The 19,790-nt window shown below is 43.5% G+C and overlaps 1 protein-coding gene across 1 annotated transcript in view; it reads left to right on the plus strand.

Moving 5' to 3' along the window:
- Window positions 1-19,790, plus strand: part of TTC6 (tetratricopeptide repeat domain 6) — a 312,748-nt gene that overhangs the window by 35,535 nt on the left and 257,423 nt on the right. The window contains exon 2 of the mRNA XM_049899504.1: window positions 7,706-7,776. The gene's annotated coding sequence lies outside the window, so the exon portion shown is untranslated. The remainder of the gene's footprint in view (window positions 1-7,705; window positions 7,777-19,790) is intronic.

Genomic DNA, 19,790 nt, shown 5'->3' on the forward strand with positions numbered 1-19,790 from the left:
CTCTTTCCTTTCTTTGCATTATTAAATCATTAATTAGTGAATTCACAGCTCACTAGTAGTCTGACTCGTGTAGGTGGGGGGTGGGGGGGTCCGGGACCACCTGACGGGGGTTCCTGCGGAGTCTACGGTTGCCACCCGCACCCTTGGCCGTGGAGGTGTGTGAGAGGTAGGATGCCCTCTCATACGCACCCACGGTTTTCGCTGGGGGGAAAAAATTCTTTTTTTTTTTTAAATTCAATTTGTCACCCCTGCCTTCGTCCCTCCCACTACTGCTGCGGGAGCCGCTGCCGGTTTTCTGCGCGGCCCGGGGCGCGGGCCTGGCTCTGTCGCAGCCGGATGTCGGAGCCGGAGCTGCACCCCACCCGACCTCGCCCGCCGGCGACAAAACCATTGCGCAGGTCGAGAGCTAGCGATGCCTTGCCAAAATCAACTCGCATTTTCATGTATTCAAATGAGCAAGGTTGGGAACGGCTCTAGGGCGACTTCCCCTCCTGGGTAATCACCAGCCTTGGAAGGAGTTAGTGTCTTGAGCGCTTCGGGTAGAGAACGGGGGCAGGCACGGCGCCCTCCCCTCCCCCCCGCCCCCTCCCCGTCCCCACCGGTCCTCCTGGCTGTCGCGCATTTCCCGTCTGTTGTGTCCTCCGATTTACTGGCCGTTTTATTCACCTCGGTCAGTGCCAGCTCGACGACATGCCCAGTCCCAGAAGGGCTTTCCTCACTCTTCTGGCTTCCCAGGACGGTCGCCTCCCCTCCGTGGTACACACACTTTGTTCTGGCGATTTCCCCCTATCTGAAAACCACCAGGTTTCGGGCTTTGGGGAGGGACTGAAAGCTCACGCTTCACACACAGAATTGGAAAATTAGGGGGAGCCCTGGCAACTCTTTGGCCTGAGTCAAAGCAGAAGGAACGAATGGCCGAAGCCCTACTATGTGCCGCAGACTGGGCCGGGCGCTTTGAGATCTTAGCTTTTCCCTACCGGCTGCTTCCGAGTGCAAGAGCTGGAAGCCTGGATAAGAGTAGGTCAGTCCCTCAATTACCTTTCTATGGGCAGAAGCCTGGGCTAATACTTACCGGTGGTGTAAGCCGAAGACTTCGGAAAACTCAACGAATGTCATCTTTTGCCTTAAGGCTGGCAGCTTAAATCTAAATTTTTCCTGAACCGTTGCAGAGTGGTTAGCCTCACCCTCCCTGCCGCCTTCACTCCCTCCCACCCCCCACACCCAGGAGCTTTCCCACGGCTGGTTAGGTGTCTCTGGTAGTTTAACTTTGGCTAGTCAAATGTGCTGGCCCTTAAATTTATACAGCTAGAAATAATAGCTGCTTTTGTAACAATCATACAAATCATATCCTACACTTGGGAAAAAAAATAAACCAAATGCATTCTATCCAGTATTTTGCCTTGTATTAGCTTCCTGATTTCCCCTCTAATTTAAAAATGGTTCTCTGGACTGATAAAAATATTAACTTATTGATATAGCTGGAGAGAGCTTACACTGCCGACTTAAAATTAAAATTCGATTGGAGAGCACAGTTGGGTGGCTGCTTCTGGGGTGTTTTTGCAGCTACTCCAGAGCTAAAGTGGAGGAAATTTTTATTTTAAAAAACAACGCATTTGTTTGAAGTTTCCTTTTCTTTATCCCTTGGGCCACATGGCAAAACCAGTGCTTAGCTGACATTGCAGTGAGCTAACTATGAACAGACAGGCCTTCTTGGCAGCATTCACTTGCAGGGAGACTAGATTTGTAGGCACTTGGGCTGCATTCTGAATGCTTCCTCACTGTCACCCACTGTAAATGGATCACAGTAAGGGAATCCTGTGGCCTGCCAGCTGTCACCATCGGGTATTACCTGTGGTGGCAAGTCCTGCACACAGTCTCCCTGATTCCTGGCAAGGCCTTTGCCAACCTCCCCAACGGACCTAGTCCTGCCTTCTCCAGGTCAGCCCACATCTTACTCTAGATTCTTGCTCTAGATTGTTATCACTGCCACCCCCCCCAACACAGTCACACGCAGATTCCATTTTTTGTTTCTTTTTTATTCCCTGTCTTTCCCACTGGACTGGCAGCTCTGTGAGGACAGGAACTGATGGCCCCTGATCTGGCGCATATAGCAGACTTTCAGTAAAGATTGCTGAGTCAATCAACAAACTACTCCAGCCCAGAGACTGGCCAGGCACGGGGTTGGCAGAGGATGCCCAAGACTAGAAACTTTATCAACTGCCACCAAAGTTACCACATAAGGGACTGCCTAAGCCCACTGTGCTGGGAAAACAAAGGGCTTGTGGAATGAATTGATTGATGGGTAGATGAATGAATGGATGGATGGATGGATGCTTTGGTATAATGGTGGAAGTTTTAGAGCCCTGGGACCACCCAGCAGACCAGGCTATCCCTCTGGCATAGATGCCTAATTTTATTAGTCAAAATCACCAGTGTGACTTGTTCAAATCAGAAAAGCCCTCCTCCCTGAGCGGAATCAGCGGCCATGCTTTGCTCAAGTAAGGCCTTGGTCCTGTGATCCAAGACCAATATTTCAATCTTCCTGATTGTGAGATGCCAGCAGCCCTGCCTTTCAATTGCAGGTATTGATTAAAAGTTAAAGAACGCCATCAACTTTCCATCAAGTGAAGTGTTTCATTCAGAGCTGTAAAGGAAACGTCTGTGTTTAAATTGGCAAACAACGAAGCCTAGTCCACGCAGTGACAAGGAAAAACGTTGCAGCTGAGCTTTCTGTTGGTCCTAGGTTGCTCGCCTGGGCTTCCTGTGGGCAGCGCGCGGCATTCCCTCCTCAGCGCTCGAGGGCGCCGGGGGCTCTGGGCGCCAGTGGAGCCAGGTTTGCGCAGCTGAGCCACAGGTGTGATCCTCAGAGGTGTGGGCCGATTAGCCGGCATGGCTGTGTCAGAACGTCCGAAATTACCGGGCACTGACCTTAATTGCTGCCCAGTCTTTAGGACACAAAGTATTTTATTTCACACGCCTTCCCTGTGTAGTGTAATGTCTTAAAGGACTACCAAACCCTCTCAGAAGAGACCTATTCTGTCAACTCCTGAAGTTTTATTTGCCAAGAAAATAGACGTCGGAGGAGTCACTGACGGGCGTTGGGGGGAATGGCAAGTCTGTCTTCTTACAGCAAGTAGTCACTCGGGTAAGCTACTGGGCCGCGCCATATCCTAGCCGAGTCTGGGGCCCACCGTGTACCACCCACCGCACCTGGTGGGTGTGGAGCTCAGCCCCTGGGCCCTGGCTCGGAGTGCGGCCAGGAACCAGCCGGCTTTCTGACTGCGTACTAGTACCGCGGCTGCGCCCACCAGGACCTTGGTCCCGGCGGCCGGCGGGGAAAAGCGGCTCGGAACCCGCGTCTCGGCGGACGCGCCTTTGAGGCTCAAGACCCGGGTTCTAGCAGCTCTGGTGTAGGTTTCTTTCGAAAGCCTTCTAGGATGCGTCGGAGTTTGGATCCCGCTTTCCTCGCCCCACAGGCCTCCTTCTGCCCAAAATACTGTCCATTGTGAATCTTTACTCTCCTCTGACCTCCTCATGACCCCTCCCCTCACGTCCCCGCCAGGAGATGTGTTTTCAATAAATAAAGCCCGGTGCTCGGGTTGAAGGTCAGTTTACACTGGGGCAGAAGCTTCTAAAACTCCTGCAGGTGCTGGAATGGGAATAAGCCAGGTCACTGTCTCAAGAGATGAGAGAGGAAGGGAGCAAGGCCGAAAGAGGCTATGAGGCGATGCAAAGAGAGCTTTGGGGTGAGGGAATGGTCTGGAGCTTGGCCTCGGTCCTACTGACTTCATATTTACTGGGGAACCCGAGCAGATCCTCCGGGGCTAGGTTTCCTCCATTTCCAAACGAACAGCTTGGTCCCGATGCCCGGTTCCAGCAGGCGTCAGTTGCAAGAACGAAACCTGGAATGGCTGAAGCTTCTCGCAGGGTCTAGACTTAAAGAATGGAAACAGAATCAGGCCTGATGACCCCGCCCAGAGAACCGAGGATCCATGTGAACCTAGGAAGGGAACCGTTATAGTTGGGTGGCTGTGGTGTCTGTGGGGGGGGGGAGGAAGTGGACCAGTGAAGTAACTAGGGTGAGGCGCGCCCACCCGCAAAGCCTAAGGTGCGCCGCCTTCCCCTCCCCGCCTCCCGCCCAATTTCAGGATGAATAGTTGACAGCAGCCACCAGCCTCAGCAGAAACTCCTTCTCCCCTCTTGTCCAGCTGCCTAGTCAGGCGCCTTTCATATTTGTGGCGCCTCGGAATGTGTCATTTCGAGCCTCCTCAGGCGCCCACTTGGACTTGTGCCCGTGGGCAAGAACCCCTCCCCCTCGCTGTGTCTCCGGAGTGGACGCAACTCCTAGAATGACAATATCTCTCAGGGAGGGGACGAGGACTCTGAGGGAACTGGTACCGCGAAGAGTTCCCTTCTTTTTGTTAAATATCTAGTTTTGTAGTCTATGTTTGTAGTTTTATAGTCTATGTTTTATAGTAAACTTTGGGCAAAAGCCTTTCCCTTTTTCCCTTCCCAGCATCTCCAGTGACAGCAAGTAGCAGCAGGAGAGAGAACCAAGCGTGTCTTCCCAATTTCTACTCCCAGGCAAAGTGTCCTTAGCGAGGGGGCTGGGCAGCCCTCTGCGCATTCCTCGGGTATGGCTAATGCCCTAGTCCTCTGGCCTCTGAGCTCAGGATCTCAGAGACTTAGTCTCTCTCACTAGACAAGCTTCAACAGGGCATGTTCCAAAAATTATCAGCAAGGACAATAGGGTGTGTGTGCAATAGAGTGGGATTTGGAATCACACCTGGACTCAAATCCTGACTCTGCAGGAGACTTGCCCTCTCTGAGCCTATTTTCTCAACTATAAAATGGACATGATGTTAGTACCCATCCCACACCAGTTGAATGCAGAGTAAGCACACAGTAAATGGTAACAAAAATAAAGAGCCTCCACAGAACTCTGGGAACCTGGGGAGTGCTGGACACTCAGAGTAGTAGGTGAGGTGCTCCTGCCCTTCCAGGTCTTTTGCATGGGGTTGCCAGGCTGGCTACCTGGACCTCGCAGCCACTCAGGCGTGCTGGGCGGCAATCAGTTCCCCTTCTCCTAACCGTGGCCCCCTCAACATCCACCAGTGACTCCTTCCCAACATCCCTGGTGCTGGGGGTCTCTCTCAGCTGATTTTCCGATGGCAGAGAAGTGCCATCTGATGTGAGTCCGGGAACCTGCATCAGGCAAGTGAAGGCCCTTCTGAGGGAAGGAGGCTCAAGGGGCAAAGGGAGGAGAGGTCTCAAGGTTCCCACACTCTAGGTCATGCGGGAAGGGCCCAGGACTGCAGGACAAATTGTTCTTCCCCCACCACTCAGCAAGGAGAGGAAGGTCTGGCCCCAGGAGCCGGCTTATGCTTCTCCTGGGCCCCCAGGCTCGCTAACCAGACCTGAAGACCTCGGAAGGCTTGTGCCAACCCTGGCTCCCACCATAGCCATGGCTATGCTAACCTAAGGCAAATCTAGTTATGGCCTGGATTCAGAGGGCACCCCCATAGTACAGGTTAGGAGGAGAGGACAAAAAGGAAGCTGAGTTTGGGCTTCCTAGTAGCCACTGGACCCTCAGCACCTGAACTTAGGGGAGCACTGAGAACAGAAAACAGAGCCCTTGATCTCACCCAGACACTTCCTACTTTCCTGCACCCCTCCCACTTCTCTTCCTCATGGGTAGAGGTAGAAGGAACCACTTAAGGCTCATTTGGAGAAGTATCCACTTAGACATTTTCTGAAATCCTCAAAACCCAAGACAATATTACAGCAAGGTAGCTTTAGTTGCTGTCTGTCAGAATTATTTGATTTAGATTCCGTTAAAAAGTTTCTTTCAGGGAGTTCAAGTAATTCGGAAATGAAACAAGCACGCTTGGCTTAAGTGAGTCCTTCAAATATTAAAAACCAAAACCAAACCCAGTGCCATCGAGTCAATTCCGTCTCACAGCGACCCTATAGGACAGAATAGAACTGCCCCATAGAGTTTCCAAGGATCGCCTGGTGGATTGGAACCACTGACCCTTTGGTTAGCAGCTAGCACTTAACCACTACACCACCAGGGTTTCTTTCAGATATTAAAGACCCTAAATATTATCTTTCATATGCAAGAAAGCTTGGTAGGGTGCCGAGGCTTAATTAAGGCAAAACAATAGTGTTTGAAAAGACCAAATCACAAAAGGGTTTTGCCTAGATCCATCTGCTGAAGTGAAGATTCATCAATTGATTAACCTCTCCTACTGAGGCCCAGAAAGGTGAGAGTTGGGCTGGGCGTCCAAAGGTTGCGTGAAAAACGCCTCACAGATTTCAGACAAAGCTTGGATGGGCTAAGATGGTCCTGTTGTACAAGGCTCTAATAGATCTGCGAATGCTGCTTCACTTAGTAATAAGAATACAAGCAGATAAAATAAAACATTTCCTTCACTGGTGAACAGAGAAACAACGAATTTTCAAAGCTTATTAATTTTCTTTGCTTTGGAGTTGGGGGAGGTGTGTAGTGGGAAGTGGGCTGGTACACAGAAGCCTCAGGCAGCCATCTCTGGCTAAATGCAGCTTCTGTTTTTACAGCTTACTTAGGGAGAGCTGTTAGTTTTTCTAAGCATAAACCGGGCATTGGTTCTCTAAGCTCAATGTTTAGGCTACAAAGCACATACAACTGTCTTAACATCCCTACCTTTAGCAAAGGAATGATTCTGACCTCAAGCTCAGCAAAACCTCCAGTGCTTGGAAAACACCTAAGCAAAGCCATTTGCAAGTGTAAAGTGTAACTGGAATTTTAAATACCAGCCACTACCTCCAAGAAAAATAAATTCTTAATTCTCAGCCAGGTACACCTGCTTTGGACCAGACTTATTAGTATTATTTGTATCTTTTCTTTTCAGATGGCTAGTTTTAGTCACAGGGTTTTCTTTCTGCTCAGTGCTTGCTATTTTTCTTACCTTAAGAACGCTGAAATCAGGCCAGGCGCCAGACTTCTGAGGACCCCCTGGGTAAGGTGGTGGCTGGTTTCCTGTGGGTCCATTCCTGAACTCTATCTATAAACTCAGAAGCTAGAACCATTTCAGAGTTGAGAGCAGGAGGGAAGGCTGGCGTATGTTAATTAGGTCTCTGTGGTTGGGTGAGTGGGCTCCTAGGAGAATGCTGGGTGTAATCAATGCCAGGGGAAGACCAAGACCTTAAGGCAGGGGTAGTTGTCTCAATACATTAGTCTGTGGATAAATGGTAGCACAGGCAACTTTTGGTGGGGAACAATGCTGGCTATTCTCTATTATTCACCCTAGCTCCCTTCTCTGCCTTGCTCTCTGTCCCAGGAGGAGGACCTTCATGGGCCACACCACCACAACTTCCTTGCTTTTTGGCATCCAATTTTGTTTGGCCAATGGAAGGCACTGATAAGGGCAGGAGGATAGAGCGGTAGGAGTATTGTTCCTCCTGCTTTCTCCCTGCGTCATGGTGGTTTTTTCCTTTACTCCTGTCTTCAGCTCCTGTCAAGCACCCACTGTTCCAGGGCTCCAGCTTTTACCAACCTCTGCCAACACCTCCTCCCCACCGCCCTTGCCCCTTCAGATCAAGGGTGGCGATACCTCTTCTTGTTGCTAGACTTTGGGTGACTCTTTATTTCTTGTTAGTTCCCTTTAACCTTACTCACACTCGCCTTACTCACTAAGGAATTAACTATTTTTTTCCTTTCCAGTGAAACACTTTTGAGCATGCCATCTGTTTCCTCTGGGGACCTGACTGATACAGAGAGGAGTGAAGGCTCGTGTACGTAAAGTATGATATCTTCAATTCCTTTCCATGTCTTGCTCATACCGTGACTCATCAAAAGACTCTGTTCCATTACCATCTCGGAGAACATCTGTGAAGTCCCCAGAATTTCTGTGGTGGCTGCTTTCTGCAGGCAGGGCTGTCTCTGGATCTAGCAGAGAAGCAAATCTGAGTTTTATTTGGTTTATAGTCACCACTTTCATTTACTGATTTGCATTTGGTACCATTATTAAAGTAATTGATGCTAAGACCAAATTTTGACAGTATCCAAGTTTTTTGTTTTTATTTTTTAACCTTTGGTAAACCTACTGAAACTTTTGCTAGCGGTGAGCTGTGTTAATGTAACGAGATGCTGACCTGGGTCCAGTGACTGAGGGGCTTGTGAGAGATGCTCATATATGTTCTCCAAGACCTGAGCATCTTTGGCTTACATCTCTCTAGAATGTTAACTCTAGAGCTCAGCTCTCTCCACCTGTGTTCTCGTATCAACTCAGTCTTGACAAGATACTTGAATGATATCTGCACCCTTTCTGTGCCAGACACTGCTAGATACTGAGGATACTAAACAAAGACAAGATTCCTGCCTTCCAATGATAAAAAATACTTCCATATTGTCACTATTAAATTTTGTATACCTCTATGATTTTTTAAAAAAGTTCATAAAAGTGGAATTTCTGGGTCAAAAGACATGCAAGTGTTTAAAGCTTTTGAAACATTTTGCTACCTAGCAAGGTGCTACCAATTTATCCTACAAACAGAAATCTGTGAGTGATCCTGTTCCCTCAGTCTCTTGCACAAACTCTGTTGTTAACCTTGTAATTTGGTGAAAATTGCATGTCATTGTTTTAATTTGCATTTCTGAGATTACTAATGAAGTTGAATATTTTAATATTTTTATTAATTGTAAGTATTTCTTCTTTAGCCAATTTTAAAGTCTGAGTGTCTATTTCTCATCTAAAGACTTGATCTTATGTCTGCTACTAATGTAAAAAATTTCACCAGTTTTTTGTTTTTCATTTTATTTCTAATGCATAGAAGTTTTTAAAAAATCTATTAATTTTTTATTTATAGTTTCAGCCTTTTATGGTTTAATGCTTCTGTCTTACACACACCTGCTGCGAAGTATACTGAATATACCATGGACTGCCAGAAGAATGAACAAATGTATCTCGGAAGAAATACAGCCAGAATGCTCCTTGGAAGACTTATCTCCTGTACCTTGGACATGTTATCAGGAGGGAACAGTCCCTGGAAAAGGACATTATGCTTCGTAAAGTGGAGGGTCAGTGAAAAAGAGGAAGACTGTCAATGAGCTGGATTGATACAGTGGCTTAACAATGAGCTCAAACATAGCAACAATTTTGAGGATGGTGCAGGATTTGGCAGTGTTTCATTCTGTTGTACATAGGGTTGATATTAGTCGGAACTACCTCAACGGCACCTAACAACAACTCATAGTTTCATTTTATAACAAAATCATTTATCCAATTGAAATTTATTTTGGAGAATAATGTGAAGTGAATGTATAACTTTATTTCTTTTCCAAATATTTAAACCATTTGGACAGGTCCTAATTGTGAGTACCCTTGAATTCTCTTTGGAAAACTTTGTATGGACTTTGTTTTGTGATGAAACATCAAAAGTATGGAGGCTGGGACGTCACATTGGGTCTGCCTTCACTTGCTGTGTGGTGAACCATAGGAGGTTGGCTCCAAATTAGATGACAACAGGGCTGGTGGGTGGTGGTTTGAGAGTGAGGAAAACTAGATGAAATCATAGTGTTTCAATGATGGCTTGGAAACCCTGGTGGCGTAGTGGTTAAGAGCTACAGCTGCTAACCAAAAGGTCGGCAGTTCAAATCCACCAGGCGCTCCTTGGAAACCCTATGGGGCCATTCTACTCTGTCCCATAGGACCATGGGGGTTGGCTTCAAATGGGATGCCAACAGGACTGGTGGGTGGTGGTTTGAGAGTGAGGAAAACTAGATGAAATCATAGTGTTTCAATGATGGCTTGGAAACCCTGGTGGCGTAGTGGTTAAGAGCTACAGCTGCTAACCAAAAGGTCGGCAGTTCAAATCCACCAGGCGCTCCTTGGAAACCCTATGGGGCCATTCTACTCTGTCCCATAGGACCATAGGGGGTTGGCTTCAAATGGGATGCCAACAGGACTGGTGGGTGGTGGTTTGAGAGTGAGGAAAACTAGATGAAAGCGTGGTGTTTCAATGATGGCTTGAGTAATTTTATGCTGCTCTATTTTAAAAATACTTTTTTATCGTGGTAAAATATATATAACATAAAATTTGCCATTTTAACCACTTTTAAGTGTACAATTCAGTGGCATTAGTCACACTCACAATGTTGTACAACCATCACCACTATCTATTTCCGTAACTTTCAGTCTACTTTCTCTCTTTTTAAGATGGGACTAAAAGCTAGGACCAAAAGCATTACCATTTTCATATGAAGGCATTTCAATACCAACAATGAATTTGAAATGCCTTTAGATCAACAACCAACTCCTCCTCCTCCTCCTACATTTCTTTCTCTGTGTGTGTGAGTGAGAACAAACCTAGAACAGAGGTTCCTTGAACACAATTACTAGCTAGCGGGCCCCAGGTAAAGTCCTTAACCTCTTTGAGCAGGAGTGTCTTGTGGGTAAAATGAAGATAATAATAATAACTAGCTTATGGAGTTGTTCTAAAGAACGCAATAATAAATGCAAAACCACTGGCACACAACAAGTGCTCAGTAAACGTTAGATGTTATCCTATGGTATGGACACTTGAATACTGAGTTACTATTTTTTGATTATACAAAGTATTAATGGACAATATTTATTTGGCATTTAAATTATTTCCTGTATGACAGACATATTTCAAGGTTACATTAATTTAAGAAAATTTCCAGTTTAGAAATGGGATCTCCCTGTTATTTTTGTGTAGCATCCAGGATGGTACCAAGAATAATAAGTCACTTAATAAGCACTTTGGTTATTTGCTTATTATTACCAAGGGGTTCCTCTCTCTCTTGCACTGAAAAACCAGAAACCGAACCCTTTGCTGTGGAGTAGATTCTGACTCATAGAGACCGATAGGACAGAGTAGAACTGCCCCATAGAGTTTCCAAGGAGCACCTGGTGGATCCTTGCACTGAAGCGGCCCTCAAAGGGCACCCACAGGGCAGTGGGATTGATGTGGGTGCAATGAAACCGGGTCCTTTTCTGTAGACACCTCTCATCCTGTGAGCATTCAGCAACCATTTTGAGCACATTATGGTAGGTAGTAAAGCAACAAATTTGTAAGGTTAGATTGTTATTATCTCCATTTTGCAGATAAGGATGCAGAAATCCAGAGAGGGGAAGCGACTTGCCCAAGTAGCAGAGCTGAGGGTCCCACCATGGCATGTCTGCTACCAGATCGTGAGCTTCTGTCAGGGAGGCCTGAGAATGGCTGAGGGCATCAATCTCCAGAATTGAGCTGCTCCAGGGCATTGTGCAGCACACAGCATTCTTTTATCTTGCCCTTCTAGGAACAGCATGCCATTTTTTAAATCTCTTAGAAAAGTCCTCCAGAATGTTTTATCTGCCACTTTCCTGGCCTCTTTTATTAGTTCCCTGAGTATTTGGAGAGAGAAAGGTTCATATGGAAGAGTAGCTGTCTTTAGTTGCTATCAAGTCAAATCCCACTGATGGCGACCCCAAGTGCACTCTACTGGGGTTTCAAGCCTGTGAGCTTTCTCAAGTAGATCACCACATCTGTCTTCCTAGGCGCCTCTGTGTGGGTTCAAACCACCAGTCTTGTGGCTAGTGGTTGAGTGGTTAACTGTTTGCACTACCCAGGGACTCTAGGGAGGAGTAGAAGGATATAAAATAAGCATTTGAGGGTCTGCTAAGTGTCAAGCACTGAGCGAAGCACTTTCACCTACGCTGTTTCATGTAATTGGTCTTTTTTTTTTTGGTGCCCTTTTTAAAAATGATGAAATATAATACTGGAAAATGAACAAAACCAGAAATCAATTCACAAAGGGAAAACCCAAGTAGTCGTCTTCCAGATTAAAAAATAAAACATTGTCAGCACCCTAGGACTCCACTTGTACTATCCTCCCACTTGCCTTCCTCGCTCTCAAGGTGACTACTATCTTGACATTTATGGTTAGTACTTTCTTGACTTTATATCAGCTAAGCGTGCATCCCTAAACACTACAGTTTACGCTTGTCTGGTTTTTTAAAATTCTATTTTGTTTTTGGTGAAAATATGCACAGCAAAACCTGATCCCATACCATAGCTTCTAGACAGAATGATCAATGACTTTGGCTATATTCTTCACATTGTGTCAACATTCTCGTTATTTCTGTTCTAGTTTCACTTCCACTTACTGAATCTTCCTGCCCTTCAACCTTCTCATCTATGCTTTAAAATAGCTGTTGACCCTTTGGTCTTATATCACTTTTATTTAAAAAAGAATTTTAGGTGCAGTACTCAAGGGTGATAAATCTTTACTCTCTGGGCTAAACTGTTGGTTTAAAGGTAACTTCAGGGGATAGTTTCAACTCCAGGTTTGAAGAGCAACTCAGGGTCATCATCTTGGGGACTCCTCCAGCTTCGATAGGGCCAGTAAGTCTGGGTTCTTTAAGAATTTAAAGTTCTGTTCCACATTTTTATCTCTTTTTATTTAGTCTTGTCTGGTTTTTGAACTTTATATGAATGGAATCATACAGTATGTACGTAGTCCTTTGCGTCTGACTTCTTTGCTCAATAGTACATTTGTGAGTGATTCATCTATGTTGCCCCCTGAAGCTGAAGTTTGTTCATTTCCTTGGTGTATAGCATTGAATTTTATGAATATACTACACTTTATACATCTTACTTTTGAGTGTCATTTGACAGTTTTTGCTATTTTGAATGAAACTGCTATGAATATTGGTGCACAGGTTTCTTGGTGCACATGTACATGCATTTCTTTTGGAAGTGGAATTACTGAGTCATAAGAGTATATTTAACTTTGGTAATGCCAATCATGGCTTCCTATAACCTTTCTTATTTTGAACCACATCAGAAACTCTGCATATGGCTGCTGAACCCAACCTCTTAATATGGACTCGCCAGAAGCATGAGTCTTGTGCCCTCCAAAGCCGTTGCAGTGGAGTCCATTCCGACTTGTAAAGATCCTATAGGACAGAGTAGAACAGCCCCATAGGGTTTCCAAGGAGCACCTGGTGGATTTGAACTGCCAACCTTTTGGTTAGTAGCCATCGCTCTTAACCACTACGCCACCAGGGATTCCATGTAATGCACAGTTTAAAAACAAAAACTCCCCCCACCCCCAAAAAAGTTTTATTTACGTCTTGTGGTCCATCATTATTCGTTTAAACATAAGAAGAACAAGAGTGCTAAGTAAGCAGTTGGTTCAACTGGGCAAAAGCGGCCAATCCAGAAGGCTCCAGCTCCCGGAGGCTCTTTTTGACCAGCGTCTTCGCCAGAAGTGAGGCCTAGAAACCTCGCTTTAAGCTCTCAGTCTGAGGCCCCTCTGGAGCCGGAGGCGCGAGGCGGAAAGCCGCGAAGCGGGAGCGCGCGAGGTGAGCCCCCACAGAGCCGGGGATCCAATGAGGCAGGGCCAGGGGCGCGGGCGCATGGCGCGGGGCTTGTTGCTAGGAGACGGAGAACCTCCTTTCTTTCTACAGAACAGGTCAGAGCACCCCCTCCCTTCCGGGCCCCTCGCCTCCTAAAGGCCCGTTGGAGATCTGCCCGGCGGGGTTCCGACGCCCCGCCAACTGGATGAGAACAGAGGCGTCCCCGGAGCCGGGTGAGAGTCACGCTTCCGGTCGCGGACAGGGGCAGAAGTGACTTCGTCTGGGATGTAGTGGGAGGCAAGGCTGTGACTTTCGGGCGGAGCAGGTTTCTCCTGGGTTCCGCCTCTCTAACTGATTCAAACATGGCCTGGAGGCCCCGCAAAAATCAGGGTTGAAGACAGGACTGGGGTTGGAAACGGATTGAGGCTGGCGTCAAGGGCGACTTTCCTGGGAAAATGAGCACGGTTTGAGGGGGAGCCGGGAGGAGTGAAAACCAGCTGGAAGAAGACGGTAGACTGTGAGATCAAACTGTGGGGAAAGGAGAAAAGGGGTTTGAAAGGTAGACGGAGAAGAAGTCAGAGAGACCATGAGGAGGGAGAGGTGGAGAGAATTTAATTGGTGTCCCTGCCCACCTCTTTGCTCCCTTGACAGGGGCTGGTTGTTCTGGGCAAACCTTAAACACCATTGGTGACCTCTCCCATTGAAATTAATGTGTCTTAATTTTGAAGTAGGGAGCTGTTTCCTGAGTTTGGCCCTAAAACGGACAGAACTCTTTGGTGGGCAGTGAGACACTGTAGGCTTAATGCAAGAATTCTTGAGGCCACAGACCCACAACGAAACTTTAGTAGCCTGCCATTTCAGGAGTTTACAGTAGATCAATAGTTTTTTTTAAAGAGGCACATATAAAAGTTTAATGAATTGTTTTTATTTTTCTATTTATAACTTCATATATAATTTTATATGCAATAAATTGCACATATTTAAGGTGTACAACTTAATGACATAAGAACCCAGGCATTTTTACGTTTCAACCCTAGACTAAACTTTATTTGGTCAGAATGTATTATCCTTTTTTTTTTAAAAAGTTTTTGGATTTGCCAATAATTTGTTAAGGGTTTTTGCATCTATGTTCATGAGGGATATTAGTATGTAATTTTCTTTTTTAAAAATGCCTTTGTCAAGCTTTGTATTAGAGTTATGCAGGTCTCATAAAATAAATGTTTCTTTATTTTCCGAAAACATTTGTGCAAGATTGGTGTTCTTTCTTTAATGTTCAAGAGAACTATCCAGGCCACGAAATTATCTGTTAAGATTTTTTGATAGCGAACTCAATTTTTTAATAAGAGGGTATTCACATTTTCTATTTCTTGTGTTAATGTTCGTAAATTACGATTTTCAAGGAACTTGTCCATTTTACTTAGATTGTTGGCTTTGTTGTCATGAAGTTGTTTACCATATCCTCTTAGTATCCTTTAATATATTTAGGATTGTAATGAAAACCCCTCTTTCATTCCTGATATTGGTGATTTTTTTCTCTCTTTTATTCTTAAACAATCTTGTTAGGAGTTTTTCTATTTTGTTGATATTTTCAAAGAACCAGCTCCTAGCTTTGTTAATTTTCTCAGTTATTTTTCTGTTTTCTATTTGATTGGTTTATGTCCTTTTATTTATTATTTTCTTTCAGTTAAATTTGGGTTTACTTAGCTCTTCTTTTTCTAGATTCTTATTGATTTAATGTATTTAAGGTATAAATTTCCTTCTAATCTCTGCTTTAGGTGCATTCCACACATTCTGTTATGTTGTATTTTCATTACTATTCAGTCTAAAATATTTTCTAATGTTTTTTATATTCCATTTTGTTACCTATTGGCTTTTTAGTCACCAGTCCTTGTGTTTTTAAAATTGTTTATCTAGGAATTACAATATACATCTTTAACATTTTACAGTCTACTTAGAGTTAATATTCAGCTAGTTCACATAAAAGGCAAAAATCTTGCAACCAAATAGTTCCTTTACTCACCCCCATCTCAGTCTTTTTGGTTGTTATCCTATGCATTACATATACTATACAAATACCCCATTAGACAATGTTATAACTTTTCATATGTTTTTTAAAAATTTAGGAGAAAAAATGGCTTTTACACTTGCCCAGGTATTTGCTATTTCCGATCCTCTTCATTTCTGAAGATCCAATTCTGTTTCTGGTATAATTTCACTTCAGTGTGAAGAATGTTCTTTAGCATTTCTTGTAGTTCAGGTCTGCTTGTGAGTAATCTCTTAGTTTTTCTGACTGTGTCTTCATCTTGCCTTCATATGTATTTTTTTAAGAGGATGTTTGCTAGATATAGAATTTTGATTTGACAATTTTTTGTCTTTCAGCACTTTATAAATTTTGTTTCATTTTCTTTTGGTCTGGATGGTCTATGATGGGAAGTTCAGGATCGTGTGAATTATTTCCCTGTAAATAATTTGTTGTTTCTCTCAGCTTTCAGGATTTTATCATTATCCTTGGTTTTCGGCAGCTATGATGTGTATACATATGGTTTTCTTTGAATTTATCCTGTGTGGAATACATTGAGCTTCTTGAATCCATAAATTTATGTCTTTCTCTAAATTTAAGAAGTTCTCAGATATTATTTCTTCAAATATTTTTTTTCTGCCCTATTCTCTCCTTCTGGGATACCAATTACCCGTATGTTAGATCTTTTGATATTGCTCCATGGGTCTCTGAGGTGCTCTTTTTTCCCTTTTTTTTTTCCTCTTCTTATATTGGATAATTTCCGTTGCTCACTGACCCTTCTCTCTGACATCTCTATTCTGCTCTTAAAGAAGTCAAATTAAAAAAAAAAAATGTATTTTTCAGGTAAGAAATTACTATTTTTATCTATTTCCCATTTCTCTCCAGACATTTTCTTTTTATTAGTCTTTTGCATATTTTCCCTTACTTAATTGAGCATAGTTATAATAACTGCCTTAAAGCTCTTGTCTAGTAATTTCAATGTCTGTGTCATCTCTGGACTGGTATCTGGTATCATATGGTATTTCTATTTCTAGCTTTCTAAGGAAGTGCCATATCATTTTCCAAAATGGTTGAACCATTTTGCATTCCCACCAGCAGTGCATAAGAGTTCCAATCTTCCCGTAGCCTCTCCAGCATTTGTTATTTTCTGTTTTTTTTTGATTTGTGCCAGTAAGGCAGGGGTGAGATGGTATCACATTGTAGTTTTGATTTGGATTTCTCTAATGGCTAGTGATCATGACCATTTCCTCATGTGTCTGTTAGTCACTTGAATGTCTTCTGTGGTGAAGTGTCTGTTCATTTCTTTTGCCCATTTTTTTTCACCTATTTATTTGTTTATTGTGCTTTAAGTGAAAGTTTACAAATCAAGTCAGTCTCTAGTACAAAAACTTATACACACCTTGTTATGTTCTCCTAGCTGCTCTCCCCCTAATAAGACAGCACACTCCTCCTCTCCACCCTGTCTTCCCTGTGTCCATTCAACCAGCTCCTGTCCCACTCTGGCTCCGCCTCCAGACAGGAGCTGCTCACATAGTCTCTTGTGTCCACTAGAGCCAAGAAGCTCACTCCTCACCATGTCATTTTCTGTCTTATAGTCCAGTCCAATTCATGTCTGAAGAGTTGGCTATGGGAATGGTTCCAGTCTTGGGCTAACGGGGCCTGGGGACCATGACCTCCGGGGTTCCTCCAGACTCATTCAGACCATTAAGTCTGGTCTTTTTACTAGAATTTGAGATCTGCATCTCACTGTTCTCCTGCTCCATCAGGGATTCACTGTTGTGTTCCCTTTTAGGGCAGTCATCCATGGTAGCCAGGCACCATCTAGTTCTTCTGGGTTCAGGCTGATGTAGTCTCTGGTTTATGTGGCCCTTTCTGTCTCTTGGGGTCATCTTTACCTTATGTCTTTGGTGTTCTTCATTCTCCTTTGCTTCAGGTGAGTTGAGACCAATCGATGCATCTTAGATGGCCACTGGCAAGTGTCGAAGACTCCAGATGCCACTCATCAAAGTGGGATGCAGAACGCTTTCTTAATACATTTTCTTATGCCAGTTGACCTAGATGTCTCCTGAAGCCATGGTCCCCAAACCCCGTCCCTGCTACTCTGTCTTTTGCCTATTTTTTAATTGGATTGTTTGTCTTTTTGTTATAGAGGCGTTGGATTTTCTGGTAGATTTTAGAAATTAGACCTTTGTCAGATTTTTAATAGCCAAAAAAACTTTCCCCAGTCTGTACGTTCTCTTTTCACGCTTTTGGTGAAGTGTTTTGATGAGCATAAGTGTTTAATTTTTAAAGATCTCAGTTATCTAGCTTATCTTCTGGAGTTTATGTGTTGTTAGTTATGGTTTGTATCCTGTTAATGCCATGTATTAGGGCCTCTAGAGTGGATTCTATTTTTTCTTCTATAATCTTTATAGCTTTTGGTTTTATATTTAGGTCTTTGATCCATTTTGAGTTTTTGTGTGTGGTATGAAGTATGGGTCCTGTTTCATTTTTTTGCAGGTTGACATCCAGTTTTGCCAGCACCATTTATTAAAAAGACTGTCTTTCCCCCATTTTTGATGGACTTTGGGCCCTTGTTGAATATCAGGTGACTGCAGGTGGATGGATTTACATCTGGGTTCTCAGTTCTGTTCCATTGGTCAGTGTATCTGTTGCTGTACCAGTACCAAGCTGTTGTGACTACCATAGCTGTATAGTAGGTTCTGAGTTCAGGTAGTGTGAATCCTTCTATTTTCTTCTTCTTCAGTAGTCCTTTACTTATCTGGGTCCTCTTCCCTTCCACATAAAGTCAACGATTAGTTTTTCCATCTCTTTAAAGAATGTTGTTGTTATTTGGATCAGGATTGGATTTTTTTTTTGTATATTGCTTTGGGTGGAATTGTCATTTTACAATGCTGAGTTTACCTGTCCATGAAGATGGTATGTTTTTCCATTTATGTAGATCTCTTTTGGTTTCTTGCAGTAATGTTTTGTAGTTTTCTTTGTATATGTCTTTATTCCTAAGCATTTAATTTTTTAGGGGCTATTATAAATGATACTGTTGTCCTGATGTCCTTTTCGTCATTCTTTTTATTGTTGTATAGGAAGCCAACTAATTTTTGTATGTTTATCTTGTATCTTGCTACTCTGCTGAATCTTTCTATTACTTCCTGTAGTTTTTCTATGGAGTCTTTTCTATGTGTAGTATCATATCATCTGCAGATAGGGACAGTTTACTTCTTCATCAGCAATTTGGGTGCCCTTTATTTCTTTTTCTTGCCTTATTGCTCTAGCTAGGACTTCCACCAGTGTTAAATGAGAGTGGTGATAAAGGGCATCCTTGTCTTGTTCCTGTTCTGAAGGGGAATGTTTTTAGTCTCTCCCCTTTGAGAATAATGTTGGCTGCTGGCTTTGCACAGATGCCCTTTATTATGTTGAGAAATTCTTCTTCTGTACCTATTTTATGGAGAGTTTTTATCAGTAATGGGTGTTGAACTTTGTTGAATGCCTTTTCTGCGTAGAATGAGATTATTGTGTGTGTTTTTTTCTTTTTTATTTATCCAGTGAATTACGTTGATTGTTTTTCTAATGTTGAACCATCCTTGCATACCTGGTATGATTCCTACTTGGTCATGGTGTATTATGTTTAATATGATGCTGAATTCCATTGGCTATAATTTCATTGAGAATTTTTGCATCTACATTCATGACAGATATTGGTCTGTAATTTTCTTTTTTTTTTTTTTTGTGGTTTCTTTGCCTTGTTTTGGTAGCAGGATTATGCTGGCTTCTTAGAATGATTGTAAAGTATCTCTTCCTTTTCTATGTTCTGAAATAGTTTTAGTAGTACTGGTGTAAGCACTTCTCTGAATGTTTGGTAGAATTCTCCAGTGATGCCATCAGGGCCAGGGTGTTCTTATTTTGTAGGGAGTTTTTTAAATTACCTTTTCATTTTCTTCTCTTGTTCTGTGGCTATTCAGATTTTCAACTTTTGGTTTTGTTCATTCTTTCTATTGTTTTTCTATGCTCTATTTCATTTATTTCTGCCCCGATCTTTATTATTTCCTTTCTTCTGGTGGGTGTGGGTATCTTGTAGCTGTTCTCTTTCTGTTTGTTTGAGTTGTGTAGCTAGTGTTTTGATTTTGTCCCTTCTTTTTTTTTTTTGATGTGTGCATCTATTGGTATAAATTGACCTCTGAACACCGCCTTTGCTGTGTCCCATAGGTTTTGGTGATGATGTGTTTTCATTCTTGTTTGATTCCAGGAATTTTTTTGATTCCATCTTTGATTTTTTCTGTTATCCAGTGGTTTTTAAGCAGGGTGTTATTCAGTCTCCATGTAATTGGTTTTTTTTCTGTGCTCTTCCTGTTCTGAATTTCTACTCTGATGGCATGGTGGTCAGAGAAGACGCTTTGTATTATCTCAGAGTTTTGGATTTTGTT

The sequence above is a fragment of the Elephas maximus genome, chromosome 10, assembly GCF_024166365.1.
Source record: "Elephas maximus indicus isolate mEleMax1 chromosome 10, mEleMax1 primary haplotype, whole genome shotgun sequence".
Classification (NCBI taxonomy): domain Eukaryota; kingdom Metazoa; phylum Chordata; class Mammalia; order Proboscidea; family Elephantidae; genus Elephas; species Elephas maximus.